Source organism: Papio anubis, chromosome 2 (genome assembly GCF_008728515.1).
Source record: "Papio anubis isolate 15944 chromosome 2, Panubis1.0, whole genome shotgun sequence".
In the NCBI taxonomy this organism is placed as follows: Eukaryota; Metazoa; Chordata; class Mammalia; order Primates; family Cercopithecidae; genus Papio; species Papio anubis.
In genome coordinates this window covers 48,149,902-48,166,075 of record NC_044977.1, presented here as the reverse complement: position 1 = coordinate 48,166,075, position 16,174 = coordinate 48,149,902, and the positions used below count along the sequence as shown (strand labels likewise).

Here is a 16,174-nt window from a genome sequence, read left to right as displayed (position 1 = left end):
GGTGTTGAACAGTGACGGAGGTGGAAGCGAGGAGAGGTGACTTAGACATAGGTGGTCAGAAAGGCCTCTCTGAGGAGGTGACTTTTTTCTGGAGACATAATCTTGTTATGGTCCCCGGATTGGTGTGCAGTGCTATTCACAGGCACAATTACAGTGCACTGCTGCCTCAAACTCCTGGCCTCTAGCCCTCCATCCTCCTGTCTCAGCCTCCAAGTAGCTGGGACAACAGGCACGTGTCATTGCACCCCACTGGAGGTGACATTTGAGCAGAGACTTGCTGACATGGAGCCAGCCTTTTGAGAATATCTGAGCAGAAAATGTTGCAAGTGGAAGGAATGGCAAGGATAGAAGCTTCGTGCAGAAAAAGGTGTCCTGCTCAAGGAACAACAAGGAAGCCAGCGTGGTTGGAGTGGAGTGAGCGAGGGAGAGAGTAGAAAGAGTCGAGGTGGGAGCAGTGTGCAAACCTAGGTCATATAGGATCTCACAGATCATAGCAAGGCCTTGAAAATTTATAGCACGTGTGATGAGAAACCCTGTGGAACATTTTAAGCCAGGCCGGGGGGCGGGGAGTGTGTGTGTGTGTGTGTGTGTGTGTATGTGTGAGATGTGTCTTCCTTCACAGGTTGTTTGCACAGCAGAGCCTTTTCTGGCCACCGCCCTTTTCTCCTCTTTTCCCATAGTGAACCCATGGCTCTCTGGCTGTTTATTTATCATCTAAACTGGGGAGGTCTTCCAGGGCCAAGACCTGCTCTGGTCTACTTTGATGTCCCCAGCACCCTACTGGGCATTGACAAATGTCAACACATAACTGAGCAATTTAAAGCAGAGAAAAATATTGAATTATTCTGACATAGCTTTGCATGATTTATAAAGTTCTCTCGATTTTGCTGCCTTATTACTTTGTATTTATTTATTTATTTATTTATTTATTTATTTATTTTTGAGACAGAGGCTTGCTCTGTCGCCCAGGTTGGAGTACAGTACTGTGATCACAGCTCATCGCAGCCTCAACCTCTTGGGCTCAAGTGATCCTCCCGTGTAAGCCTCCTGAGTACCTGGAACCACAGGCACACCGCCGTGCCTGGTTAATTTTTTGTGTTTTTTGGTAGAGATAGGGTCTCACTGTGTGACCCAGCCTGGACTCAAACTCCTGTCTTCAAGTGATTCTCTTGCCTTAACTTCCCAAGTAGCTGGGACTACTGGCACATGCCACCACAGTGAGCTAATTTTTAAATATTTGTAGAGATGGGGTCTCACTATGTTGCCCAGGCTGGTCTCTAACCCCTGGGCTTAAGTGATCCTCCCACCTTGGACTCCCAAATTGCTGGGATTACAGGCATGAGCCACTGTGTCTAGCCAGGTTTTGCTGCTTTAAAATGGACAATTTTTTCAAAGGTTTCCTTCTTGGCAGTTTTTATTAATCCAGAAGTCACTGGTTGGCTGTCCCAACATGCCACACCATAGTCTTTTATCCTTGGTAACTTCTCCTGGTCCCCAGCACCCAGTCTGAGCTCCTGTGTCAGTGCAATTCACTTGAGCTCTCTGGGTCCCAGTATCCTCACTTCTCATGGTGGTGCTATGGTCAGGCTCGGTGACTCACTCCCAGCACTTTGGGAGGCCGAGACAGGCAGATCACTTGAAGTCAGAAGTTCGAGACCAGCCTGGCCAACATGGTGAATACAGTCTGTACTAAAAATACAAAAAACAAGGCCAGGCGTGGTGGCTCATGCCTGTAATCCCAGCACTTTGGGAGGCCAAGGTGGGCGGATCACAAGGTTAGAAGTTCGAGAACAGCCAGGCCAACACGGTGAAACCCCGTCTCTACTAAAAATACAAAAGTTAGCCAGGCGTGATGGTGCATGTGTGTAGTCTCAGCCACTCGGGAGGCTGAGCCAGGAGAATCAATTGAACCTGGGAGGCAGAGGTTGCAATGAACCGAAATTGCGCCACTGCACTCCAGCCTGGGCAACAAAGCGAGACTCCATCTAAAAAACAACAACAACAAAAACCCCAAAAATTAGCCAGGTATGATGGCACAGGCCTGTAATCCCAGCTACTCAGGAGGCTGATGCACGAGAATCACTTGAACCCAGGAGACAGAGGTTGCAGTGAGCTGAGATTGCGCCACTACACCCAGCCTGCGTGACAGAGCAAGACTCTGTCTCAAAAATAAAATAAAATAAAATAATAAAATGGACCAGGCATGGTGGCTCACTCCTGTAATTCCAGCACTTTGGGAGGCCAAGGTGGACAGATCACCTGAGGTCAGGAGTTCGAGACAATCCAGAAATCCCGTCTCTATTAAAAATACAAAAGTTAGCCGAGCATGATGATGCACGCCTGTAGTCCCAGCTACTCGGGAGGCTGAGGTAGGAGAATCAATTGAACCCAGGAGGTGGAGGTTGCAGTGAGCTGAGATTGTGCCACTGCACTCCAGCCTGGGCAACAAAGTGAGACTCTGTCTGAAAAAAAAGACACCAACAGTTAACCAGGTGTGATCACAGGCCTGTAATCCCAGCTACTTGGAAGGCTGAAGCACGAGGATCACTTGAACCCACAAGGCGGAAGTTGCAGTGAGCCCAGATCATGCCACTGCACCCAGCATGGGCAACAGAGCAAAACTCTGTCTTAAAAATAAAATAATAAAATAATAAAATGGGGCGGGTACAGTGGCACATGCCTGTAATCCCAGCACTTTGGGAGACCAAGGTGGGCAGATCACAGCCTGGCCAACATGGCAAAATCCCAATCTCTACTAAAAATACCAAATACAAATCAGCCAAGTGTGGTGGCACTGGCTTATAGTCCCAGCTACTTGGGAGGCTGAGGCCGACTAATCACTTGAACCCAGGAGGCAGAGGTTGCAGTGAGCCGAGGTCACACCACTGCACTCCAGCCTGGGCGACACAGTGAGACTCCATCTCAAAAAAAAAAAAAACTATCTATCTATCTATCTATCTATCTATCTATCTATCTATCTATCTATCTATCTATAAATAATAAAATGGTGATGATAAACCCTACCTCTGAGTTCTTGTGAGAATCAGATGTGAAAGTGATTCATAAGGCACTCCTTCAGCCAGACACAGTGGCATATACCTGTAGTCCCAACTACTGCAGAGGCTGAGGCAGGAGGATCACTTGAGCCCAGGAGTTTGAGTCCATCCTGGGCAACATAGCAAGTCTCCATCTCTTAAAAAAACAAACAACTTAAAAACAAATAAAGTGATCCTTTACATTACAAGAGAATGACTGACATTACATGTCAGTTGCCAGGTGAGATAAAGCTCATGTGGTAGTCTGAGGCACTTTTCTATTAGGTGCTATAAAGGAAATGAAGGTTTGTGCATTCGTTTATTCAAAAGTAATCAATTTTTAGCTTCCAGAGTATGACCATAGGGACACAGAGATGAACCAGGGCACCAGGAGCTCCCAGTTCTATGTGTGTGGCTGGGGGAACACTCACAGGAAGACAGCCACACATCACACTAGCACATAATCTCCTATCCTTCCTCTTCCTTGTGCCACACTAGCCATAGCTGCTTTCTAGAGCCTTCCTGCACACAGGCTGCATTGCACCCCTCTGCCCACAGTGACTCTTTTGGAAGAGGTCACTTGACCACATCCAGGGCACTCAGGGCCCATAACACTCAGTGGCTCTGTTTTAGGATGGAAGGAGCATGAAGAAAGATTAAAGCATGTCTAGAATTGTTGGGGACTTCTGTCACCTCGAGAGAACCTAACTGAGAGTGAAGCTGTATTTGGCCTAACAAAATACCTTAGACAGGGTCATTTATAAACAGCAGAAATTTATTCCTCAGAGTCCTGGTGCCTGAGAAGTCCAAGATCAAAGCACAGAAAGATAAAGTGTCTGGTGAGGGCTTGCTCTTTGCTTCCAAAATGGCGCATTCTGGCTGAGTCTTCCCATGGCAGAGGGAGTGGGAGGGATGATCAGGTTCCCTCAAGCCCTTTTGTAAGGCCACTGATCTCTTTCATGAGGGTAGAGCCCTAATCACCTCCCAAAGGGCACACTTCTTAATACCATCACTTTGATGGTTAAGTTCCAACATAGTCTCCATGTATCTTTGGAACCTGTCAGCTGTGGCAGTCGCCCTTCCTAGCCATAGAAGACTATATTCTTGTTTACTGGAAAAGCTGTCACCATTTCATTGGTATCAGATTCTGACTTGCACAAGTAACATTCTTCACCTTTGAAAACCTGGAGGGTGCTGGGTTATTGGGCAAACTTTTCTAAACTATTGTTCAAATGTTTCTAGAGAAAAAAAAGGTTCCAACATAGGAATTCTGAGAGGGGGCACCAACATTCAGACAAGTCAAAATAAGAAGAAAACAGGCCGGGTGTGGTGACTCATGCTTGTAATTCCAGCACTTTGGGAGGCCGAGGCATTCTGATCACCTAAGCTCGGCAGTTCGAGACCAGCCTGACCAACATAGAGAAACCCCGTCTCTACTAAAAATACAAAATTAGCCAGGCATCGGGGCACATGCCTCTAATCCCACCTACTCAGGAGGCTGAGGCAGGAGAATCGTTTGAACCTGGGAGGCGGAAGTTGCAGTGAGATCATGCCATTGCACTCCAGCCTGGGTGACAAGAGTGAAACTCCATCTCAAAAAAAGGGGGGGGGGGTGATGAGACCCTATCTCAAAATAGAGGAAAACGAGGAAATGAAGAGGGACTTGTCTGAGTGATGCAATTTTGGGCACCCGTATTTAGTCATGCCAGAAGCCACCTGCTCCCTTCCCTCTCCCTCTTGGTCCCCAGCGTGAGACTCAGGTATTTCTTTATAGTGATGCAAATGGACTGACACAGATGGGAAGATCAAATGGCCTGAGGAAGGACAGGTGGTAACACCAGGACCAATGGGCCACTCTAGTGGGCTTGAGCCCCAGAGCTGCCCCCTGCCACACTGAGCTCATGAGGCTGCTGGGAAATGGGACTGCTTGCCCTGCTGTGGCTGTGGGTTCCTTCCGTGTTCTCTCGCTGGGATGATGTCTCCCCTGGCTCCGCTTCACCAGACCACAGCACCTGCCTGCTTCAGACTTTGTCAGTCAGATTAACAAGCACCAGGGAGACCAAGAGGACCGTGGCACTGCCTTTACCCTGCCACTCTTTCTACAGTGTGGACTGCAGCCCTCCTCTGGCTCCATGCTGACAGGGCTATGGGAGGCTCAGCCTGTCTTTACCTAACCAGTACTTGCCTCTCCCTGAGTGCACCTGCAATTCCCTTTGCCTAGAATGACCCCAACATGGCCTTCAAGGCCCTGCACTATCTGTCCTTCATCCATCTCTCATTTATTTATTCAGTCAACAAACACAGCTTGGGAAGACTGTGTGGCAGGCATTGTTCTAGGCACTGTCTACCAAGAGACAGCAGTGAACAAAACACAGACAGAAATCCCTGCCTTCATGGGACTTACAGCCTGGTGGCAGAGATAGAAAATAAAGGGTGTACGTAAGAGAAATACATAGCGTATTAAGTGATAAGAAGTGCGATGGGGAAAAATAAAGCAGGGATGAGGGGTGGGGACACACCCTGGCCCCATCTAGCCTTACTCTCTCCCATTCCCACCATGCTGGCCTTCTTCCTGTCTCAAGTGCACCAAGCTCCTTCCCACCTTGGGGCCTTTGTGCTTCTAGTTCCTCCATCTAGGAAAGTCTCCTCCTTCCCCTTCCCTAATGCAAAGATTGTTGCATGGCCGGATTCTTCTTACCATTGGGGTCTCAGCTAAAGTGGTACTCCAGGGAGGCCCTGCTGGATCATCCAGTCCAGTGCCTTTTCCCAGTTACTCTTTATCCCATTACCTTGTTACACTGGTATGTTTTCTCCATGTCACCACTCTGAGAAATGCTCCTCTGTACTTTATGTGTTTACATGCTCAGTGCTTCTTCCCCTAGAATTTCAGCACCATGAGAGCGGAGGACTTTGTTTGTCTGGTTTGCTGCTACCCCTCCAATGCCTGGAACATAGTAGGTGCTCAGTGAGTAGATATTGAGTTACTGATACAATTATTGCTCTTTTGTCCTCCCGCTACCCCCACCCCAAGTTCATTTTCTTTCACCTAAAGGACTCCTACTTTTCATTTAAGACTAGTCTAGCAAGAGACTGGGCGCGGTGGCTCATGCCTGTGATCCCAGTACTTTGGGAGGCCGGGGTAGGCAGATCGCAACATAGCAAAACCCCATTTCTACAAAAAATACAAAAGTTAGCCAGGCGTGGTGGCACATGCCTGTAATTCCAGCTGCTAAGGAGGCTGAGGTGGGAGGATGATTTGAGTCTGGGAGACAGAGGTAGCAGTGAGCCAAGAACATGCCACTTCTCCACTCCAGCCTAGGCGATAGAGCCAGACCTTGCCTCAGAAACAAAAACAAACAAAAAGACTACCTAGTGGAGAGACACCAGTAAACACTACAATACTGTATTAATTAAGGTAACCCTAGCTGCTATAACAAATAGGCCTTCAAAGGAATTATGTCTCAGACATAATCGAAGCAGGTGGCTTTCCTCTATACATTGATCCTGGGCGCTGGGCTCTGTCCACCTTGTGGCAGCACCATTCCTAAGAATCTTGTCATTGCCTAAATACAGCTGGTAGCAGGATGGTGTGTAGATGACACACCTGCTCCTTAAAGGCCTTGATGTGGAAGTGACACATATGGGTTCTATTCACATTCCTTTGACAAGAGCCAGTAGTATGACCATACCTAGATGTAAGAGGTGGTTGGAAATGGGGTGTCAGCTGGACAGCTACTTTCCAGCAACATCCACATGCTGTAGAAGAGGGAGAATAAACTGTGCTTCAGAAACTGTATTTCTGGGCCAGTTGTGGTGGCTCACACCTGTAATCCCTGCACTTTGGGAGGCCCAGGTGAGCGGATCACTTGAGATCAGGAGTTGGAGACCAGCCTGGCCAACGTGGTGAAACCCCATCTCTACTAAAAATACAAAAAATTAGCCGTGCATGGTGGCAGGCGCCTGTAATCTCAGTTTTTCAGGAGGCTGAGGCAGGAGAATCACTTGAACCTGGGAGGTGGAGGTTGCAGTGAGCAGAGATCACACCACTGGACTCCAGCTTGAGTGACAGAGCAAGACTCTGTTTCAGGAAAAAAAAGAAATCGTATTTCTGCCTCTGCCACAAATACAGCGTCTCTGCCACAAATACAGCATGGTAAAGGAAGCAAAGGATCTAGGGTGGCCCAGAAGAGGCACTTAACATAGCCAGAGTCAGAGGAGTCAAGGAGGGCTTTCCTGAGGAGACAGTGCTGAGTCAGCTTGTGAAGGGTAAGAGTCTGTTGGGCAAAGGAAAAGGAAGGTTGTTACCAGCAAAGGGACCCACCATGTGCAGAGGTTTGGTGAAAAGAGAGCATGTCACAAATCGTCCCAGAAAGTGCTGATATATTCATTGTCAAAGGGACAGAGAGTGAAGGAAGCAGGAACAGCAAAGAAACCCAGACTTTTCCTGGTTTCCTGGTATTGACAATGGAAATCCAAAATTGATGACAAATAGTGCTGTGGACCTCACGCTTAAGGATGATTCAAAGCCTCTGTTGAGATTGGGGCAAGAACATGCCCCAGGTATGTACAAAGAGGTGGCAGAACCGGCCTTACTACCATCACTCATCCCTCCCCACCCTCAATGTGAACACAAGTGTGAGAAGAAGTGACAGAGGGAATCCATGCTAGTCACTGCCCACTGGGGAATGCTGGGGGTTTCTTTCCTTCCTCACTATTGCCACAATGAGGGGATTCTAGAAGACTTATTCTTAAAGCCTGGGGGGCAGTGCCATCAGCAGGGGAGATGGGCATCTCATTCCCCAGTGGAACCTCCAATGAGGCAGCAGATGGGTCGATCCTGCCCTCTGCCTCCCTGGAGAGGGAAGGGAGAGTGAGGCAGCTGGAGGGAGGGTAGAAGGGGGGGTACAGGGGGTGCATGGGGGGGCACGGGGGGTGACATGGTGGTGTGGAAGGAGACTGCAGGGGAGCTACCTGCAAAGCCTCAAGCTTCGGGGAAGTGAACAAGGAGGACTTTCCCAGAGTGTTGCACTGGGCTTCAGCCATTGTATTAGTTATCTATTACTGCAGTACAAAACACCTCAAAACTTAGTGCGTAAAACAATAGTCATTTATTATCTCGTGATTTCTGTGGGCTAGGAGTTCCCACAAGGCATGGTGTGAACGACTTAACTCTACTACATGATGCTTGGGGCCTCAGCTGAAAATCTCAAGGGCTGGGGCCTAGAGCCATCTGAAGCCTTGTCTGGGGCTGGAGGGCCTGCTTCCAAGGTGGCTTGCTGGCGTGGCTGGCAAACTGGTGCTGACAACTGGGCTTCTCTCCACAGGGTTGCTTGAATGTCCTCAAGGTAGGGCAGCTGACTTCATCCCAAAAGAACAAGCCAAAGGCCCAAGGTAACACCGCAGGGTCTCATATGACCAAGCTTCAGAAGTCATGTACTGTCCCTCTGACAGAATGCTGCTTGTCACCCAGGCTAGCTTTGATTCAGTGTGACAGGAGACTACAAATGGACATGGACAACGGTGGGTATGGACCTTTAGGGTCAACCCAGAGGCTGAAGATCACATGCATCTGGCTGGCTTCTCACCCAGGAGGACTGGCCCAGGAATGGGGAGCCCTGGAGAGGAGGTGAGGGAGCAAGAAGACATCAAACCCAAGGCAGATCTCTCTCTTTATGGCCCTGAGCTGGGGGAAGGCCCTGCAGAGTTCTGTGGATAATGTGCAGGTGCCCTACGTGAGACTCCTGGGCACACAGAGGGTGCTGATGGCCAGTGAGCATAGCCAGAGAAGCAGAAATGACCCCGTATCATCTATGAAGAAGACCTCCTGGCCGGGCATGGTGACTCAGACCCGTAATCCCAGCACTTTGGGAGGACAAGGTGGGCAGATGGCTTGAGCCCAGGAGTTTGAGACCAGCCTAGGCAACATGGTGAAACCTCATTTCTACAAGAAGTACAAAAATTAGCTGGATGTGGTGGCATGTGCCTGTGGTCCCAGCTACTCAATAGACTGAGGCAGGAGGATCACTTGAGCCCAGGAGGTTGAGGGTGCAGTGAGCTGTGATCATGCCATTCTACTCCAGCCTGGGTGACAGAGCAAGACTCTGTCTAACAAAATAAAAATAAAAAATTAGCTGACCATGGTGCCATGTGCCTGTGGTCCCAGCTACTCAGGAGGCTATGGTGAGAGGATCACTTGAGCCCAGGAGTTTGAGGCTACAGTGAGCTATGATTGCACCACTGCACTTCAGTCTGGGCAAGAGTGAGACCTTGTCTAAAAAAAACAAAAACAAAAACACTCTTTCCCAACTGCTGTCACCTTTGTCATAAATCAGATGACAGTATGTTAATGCGTCTATTTCTAGATTCTGTCCTGTTCTATTGATCTGTTTGCCTGTCCTTATGCCAATATCACACTGTACTATATTTACATAATATGTGTATTATGTTTACATAATAGGTTCTAATATCTGGTGGTGTAAGTCCTCCAACTTTTCTTCCTCTGACAGATTGCCTTGGCAGTCTGAGGTCATCTCCAGCCCTGACTGGGGAAGGATCCACTTTGAAGCTCAGCAGCTCATCCCCTGTCTCCTGACTGGTATCTGGAGACATCAGTTCCTTGCCATGTGGACCTCTCCACAGGGCTGCTCATGCTCACGACATGGCAACCGGCTTCCCTGGGGGGTGAGGATGCAAGTGACAGAGAGAAGGAGGGACCCAGAATCTCCATCATGGGAGCCATCGTGTCTTTTCACAACTTAATATCAGAAGTGACGTTCTATCATTTCTGCTGTATTCTGTTTGTTAGAAGTGAGGAACCAAATCTGGCCCACACCAGAGGGGAGAGGTTTACACAAGAGTGTGACTATCACAAGGTGAGAATTACTGGGGGTCATCTCACAGGCTGCTGACCTACCACATGTACAAAACAGATTGCTTCGTAAACTACTTTTTTTTTATTATTAAGATATAATTCGGCTAGGCGCAGTGGCTCATGCATGTAACCCCTGCACTTTGGGAGGCCGAGGTGGGCAGATCACCTGAGGTCAGGAGTTCGAGACCAGCCTGGCCAACATGATGAAATCCCATCTCTACTAAAAATACAAAAATTAGCTGGGTGTGCTGGTGGCTCCTGTAATCCCAGCTACTCAGGAGGCTGAGACAGGAGAATCACTTGAACTAGGGAGGCATAGGTTGCAGTGAGCTGAGATCAAGCCATTGCACTTCAGCCTGGGTGACAGAGCAAGACTCTGTCTCAAAAAAGAAAAAAAAAAAAAAAAGAGGAAGAAGATATAATTCACACTTTAAAGCATGCAATTCAGTGGTTTTTGGTATATTCGTAAGGCTGTGGAAATACCACCATTATGTTATTCCAGAATATTGTCGTTATCCCATAAAGAAACTGTGTCTGGGGCCAGGCATGGTGGCTCATGCCCACAGTCCCACCACTTTGGGAGGCTGAGGCAGGCAGATCACTTGAGGTCAGCTTGCCCGACATGATGAAACTTGGTCTCTATTAAAAATAAAAAATCAGCTGGACTCTGTGGCACACGCCTATAATCCCAGCTACGGGGGAGGCTGAGGCATGAGAATTGCTTGAACCTGGGAGGCAGAGGTTGCAGTGAGCCGAGATCATGCCACTGGACTCCAGCCTGGGCAACAGAGTAAGACTCTGTCTAAAAACAAAACAAAACAGAACAAAACAACAAAACTGTGTCCGCTTTAGCAATCACTGCCTCATTCCCTTCTTCCCCTGCTCCTGGCAATCACTAATCTACTTTCATTCTGCGTGGATTTGCCTATTCTGGACATGGAATATAAATAGAATCATACATTACGTGGCCTTTTGTTTCCAGCTTCCTAGCAAAATGCTTTCAAGGTTCATCTGTGTTGTATGATGTATTCATGTTAAATCATGTATCAATACATCATTCCTTTTAATGGCCAAAAAAAATTATATTGTACGGACATACCACATTTTATTTATCAGTATCAGTAGATGGACATTTAAACTGTTTCTCCTTTTTGACTGTCATAAATCATGTTGCTAGGAACATCCATGTACAGGTATTTAGTGAATATATGTTTTCAGTTCTCTTGGGTTTAAACCTGAATGCTCATATGGAAACTCCACATTTAACTTTTTGAGGAACTGCCAAATTATTTTCCAAAGCTACTGCACTATTTTACATTCTCACTAGCAATACATAACAATTCTGATTTATCTGGCCAGGTGCAGTGGCTCACATCTGTAATCTCAGCACTTTGGGAGGCTGAGTTCAAGACCAGCCTGGGCAATATGGCAAAACCCCATCTCTACAAACAAAGAAAAAATTAGGCGTGGTCTACCGTTTGGCCGGGCGCAATGGCTCACGCCTGTAATCCCAGCACTTTGGGAGGCTGAGGAGAGTGGATCACCTGAGGTCAGGAGTTCGAGACCAGCCTGGCCAACATGGCAAAACCCTGTCTCTATTAAACATTAGCCAGGCATGGTGGTGCGCGTGCCTGTAATCCCAGCTACTCGGGAGGCTGAGGCAGGAGACTCGCTTGAACCTGGGAGGCGGCAGTTGCAGGAGCCAAGATCATGCCATTGCACTACAGCCTGGGCAACAGAGCAAGACTCTGTCTCAAAAAGAAAAAAAAAAGAAAGAAAGAAAAAGAAAAGAAAAGAATTCTGATTTCTCAGCATTCTGGCCAACACTTGTTATTGTCTGTTCATTTTTTACTGTGGTCATCCTAGTGGGTGTGAAGTAGTATCCGACAGTAGTTTTGATCTGCATTTCCCTAATGACTAATGAAGTAGAATAATGTGCTTATTGGCCTTTTTATACCTTCTTATGAGAAATACCTATTCAAATCCTTTGTCCATTTTTAAAAATTTAATTATTTATTTTTTGAGACCAAGTCTTCCTCTGTCACCCAGGCTTGAGTACAGTAGTGCAATCATAGCTCACTGCAGCCTCAAACTCCTGGGCTCAAGTGATCCTCCCACCTCATTCTCCTTAAGTTTTGGGACTATAGGCATGAGTCACCTTGTGGACCAGTCTATTTTGAAGTTGGGTTGTTTATCTTTCAATTGTTGAATTGTAAGTGTTCTTTGTATATTCTGGTTAACAGACTTCTCTCAAATAAAGAATTTGTGCCGGGTGTGGTGGCTCAAGCCTGTAATCCCAGGACTTTGGGAGGCCGAGGTTGGTGGATCATGAGGTCAGGAGATTGAGACCAACCTGGCCAACATAGTGAAACTCTGTCTCTACTAAAAATATAAAAAAATTAGCTAGGTATGGTGGCATGTGCCTGTAATCCCATCTACTTGAGAGACTGAGCAGGAGAATCGCTTGAAGCTGGGAGGCGGAGGTTGCAGTGAGCCGAGATCATGCCACTGCACTCCAGCCTGGCAACAGAGCGAGACTCTGTCTTAAAAAAAAATAAAAATAAAAATAAATGCCAGGGGCGGTGGCTCAAGCCTGTAATCCCAGCACTTTGGGAGGCCGAGACGGGCGGATCACGAGGGCAGGAGATCGAGACCATCCTGGCTAACACGGTGAAACCCCGTCTCTACTGAAAAATACAAAAAACTAGCCAGGTGAGGTGGCGGGCCCCTGTAGTCCCAGCTACTCGGGAGGCTGAGGCAGGAGAATGGCGTAAACCCGGGTGGTGGAGCTTACAGTGAGCTGAGATCTGGCCACTGCACTCCAGCCTGGGCGACAGAGAGAGACTCCGTCTCAAAAAAAAAAAAAAAAAAGAATTTGCAAGTATTGTCTTCCATACTATGGATTGTCTTTTCACTTTATTTATTTATTTATTTATTTATTTATTTATTTATTTATTTATTTATTTTTTGAGATGGAGTCTCACTCTATTGCTAGGCTGGACTACAGTGGCACAATCTCAGCTCACTGCAACCTCCACCTTATGGGTTCAAGCGATTCTCTTCCCTCAGACTCCCGAGTAGCTGGGATTATAGGCGCCTTCCACCACACCTGGCTGATTTTATTTTATTTATTTATTTATTTTTGTAGTAGAGACAGAGTTCCACCATGTTGGCCAGGTTGGGCTCGAACTCCTGACCTCAGGTGATCCACCCACCTCAGCCTCCCGAAGTGCTAAGATTACAGTCGTGAGCCACTATGCCTGGCCAAAAATTTATTTTTTTATATGCTGCTGGATTCAGTTTGCTAGTATTCTGTTTGTCAGGATTTTCACTTACACCATCATAAAAAATACTAGTTTGTAGTTTTCTTTCGATGTCTTTATCTGGTTTAGATATGAGGGTAATACTGGCCTCTTAGAATGAGTTGGGAAGTTTTCTCATTTTTTTGTTGGAAATTGAACTTTTTTTTTTTTGTTTTTGAGACGGAGTCTCGCTTTGTCGCCCAGGCTGGAGCGCAGTGGCGCGATCTTAGCTCACTGCAGGCTCCGCCTCCCGGGTTCACGCCATTCTCCTGCCTCAGCCTCCAAGTAGCTGGGTCTACAGGCGCGCGCCACCATGCCCGGCTAATTTTTTGTATTTTTAGTAGAGACGGGGTTTCACCGTGTTAGCCAGGATGGTCTCAATCTCCTGACCTCGTGATCCGCCCGCCTTGGCCTCCCAAAGTGCTGGGATTACAGGCATGGGCCACTGCGCCCGGCCAGAAATTGAACATTTTAATTTAATTGTAATTATAATGTGGCAGCTCTAAGATTTGTTGTCTTTACTGCTTGTAGTAGTGGTTTTGTTTGTTTAGTGACTTCCTGAACTAATTCTGTAAAGTTTGTATTATTTGTCATGTGAGATCACTGAAGTCTCTACTTGGTAGGTTAGCTTAGGGATGAGCTAATGATGGGACAGAGATGTCTTTAAACGCCTGGAACCATAGATCCCTCAGTCTTTGCGGAGGGGCTGTGCGTGCATGTTAGGACATGCTTTCAAAGTGTAGGTAGGCTGTTTACAACCCCACCTTAGCCTTCACTTCCTGCTTGTGCAATGCTTCAAATTCAACCAGAGATGAATTTAGGGACTTCTGAATGTTTTCCTGAGCACATGCACATCCGTGGGCTTGCACACTGACCTATGATGTGCTTGGCCTTTTGGATGCCCAGGAATCTGCCAGATATATATATCTTTTTGCACGGAGTCTGCTCTGTCAGCCTGGGCTGGAGTGCAGTGCCAGATCTCAGCTCACTGCAAGCTCCTCGCCCCTGGCTTTACTTTAATATTCTCCCCTGCCTCCTGCTCCTAGCTGGGACTAGGTACTGCCACCAGCTAGTTTTTTGTATTTTAGTAGAGACGGGTTTCACCTGTGTTCGCCAGGATGTCTCTCGATCTCCCTTGATCCGGGCCTCGCCTCGCCTCCCAAAGGCTGGGATTACAGGCTTGAGCCAACACACGCCGCCATATATCTTTTTTTAAGATTAAGTCTTGCTCTGTTGCCCAAGCTGGAGTGCAGTGGCACAATCTTGGGTCACCGCAACCTCTGCCTCCTGGGTTCAAGTAATTCTCCTGTCTCAGCCTCCTGAATAGCTGGGATTACAGGCGCAAGCCACCATGCCTGGTAATTTTTGGTGATCTTTGTTTTTTTTTTTGAGTTGGAGTCTTGCTGTATCACCTAGGCTGGAGTGCGGTGGTGCAATCTTGGCTCACTGCAACCTCCATCTCCCAGGTTCAAGTGATTCTTCTGCCTCAGCCTCTCAAGTAGCTGGAATTACAGGCACCTGCCACCATGCCAGGCTAATTTTTGTATTTATTTATTTATTTATTTATTTTTGAGATGGAGTCTTGCTCTGTCGCCAGGGTGGAGCGCAGTGGTGCGATCTCAGCTCACTGCAGCCTCCGCTTCCCGGGTTCAAGCGATTGTCCTGCCTCAGCCTCCCGAGTAGCTGGGACTACAGGCATGCACTACCACGCCCAGCAAATTTTTGTGTTTTTAGTACAGACAGGGTTTCACCATGTTGGCCAGGATGGTCTCAATCTCGTGACCTCGTGATCCGCCCACCTTGGCCTCCCAAAGTGTTGGGATTATAGGCGTGAGCCACCGTACCCGGCCTAATTTTTGTATTTTTAGTAGAGACCGGATTTCACCATGTTGCCAGGCTGGTCTTGAATTCCTACCTCAGGTGATCTGCCCACTTCAGCCTTCCAGAATGCTGGGATTACAGGTGTGAGCCACCGTGTCTGGCTCTGCCAGAGTTTTCAAAGCCCTTATGGACATCTATTCCCTAACTTTTAAGCTTTAAAAAAAATTTTTTTATTTTTAGTCTATTGCTTGATCCCACTGTTATCCACTGCCTCAGGCAGTCACAAAGTTAAAACTCTTGCCTATAATTGTTTAAAAAAAAATCCCCAGAGAAGACAAGTTTTCACACTGGATGAGCTCCAAGTCAGGCTAAATACAGGCAGCCTTGCAACTGACATATTCCAGGGAACCACCAGACAGGTGAAATAATGACAATCACTTGTGAATGAGTCTTTGAAAAGGTTCCAGCTCCACTCTTCTTCCTGCAGCGGCTGCTGAGCTGCACCATGGATGCAGATTATTATTTTTGAAGGCTACTGTGGGCCTGGAGGACAGAGGATGGATTTAGGGCAAGTTAAAATGTCACAGAGTTCGCCAGGTGTGGTGGCTCATGCCTGTCATCCCAGCACTTTGGGAGGCCGAGGTGGATGGATCACTTGAGCTCAGGAATTCAAGACCAGCCTGGCCAGCATGGTAAAACCCTGTCTCTATAAAAAATAAATAAATAAATAAAAAGAAAAAAGTGTGTCACAAAGCTTTCTCATTTTACTGAGATTCATCCACATTCTTGAATAATGTTCTCCAGGTTGTTGCCAGCCTTTTTTTATTTTGAAGATTAGTCTCACTATGTTGCTCAGCATGGAGTGCAGTGGCTTTTCACAGGTGCGATCCCATTAGTGATCAGCACCGCAGTTTTGACCTGCTCGGTTTCCCATGTGAAACTGTTCACCCCTCCTTAGGCAGCCTGGCAGTCCTCCACTCCCAAGAGGTCACCATACTGACGCTGAACTTAGTGCGGACACCCGATGAACATAGTCCATCACAGCCCACCACAGCTCGAGTAGCCAAGACTATAGAAGTGTATCACCCTGCCAGGCTGGAAGACTTCGACTGATTTCCATAGTCACGGTCTTCAGAATGTGGATT

At 47.4% G+C, this 16,174-nt stretch overlaps 1 non-coding gene across 1 annotated transcript; it reads left to right on the top strand.

Moving 5' to 3' along the window:
* Positions 1-4,073: 4,073 nt before the first annotated feature.
* LOC116274008 lies at positions 4,074-4,204 on the top strand. The gene has a single exon (XR_004182491.1). It is a non-coding gene; the product is annotated as a small nucleolar RNA SNORA24 (small nucleolar RNA).
* The last annotated feature ends 11,970 nt before the right edge of the window (positions 4,205-16,174 follow it).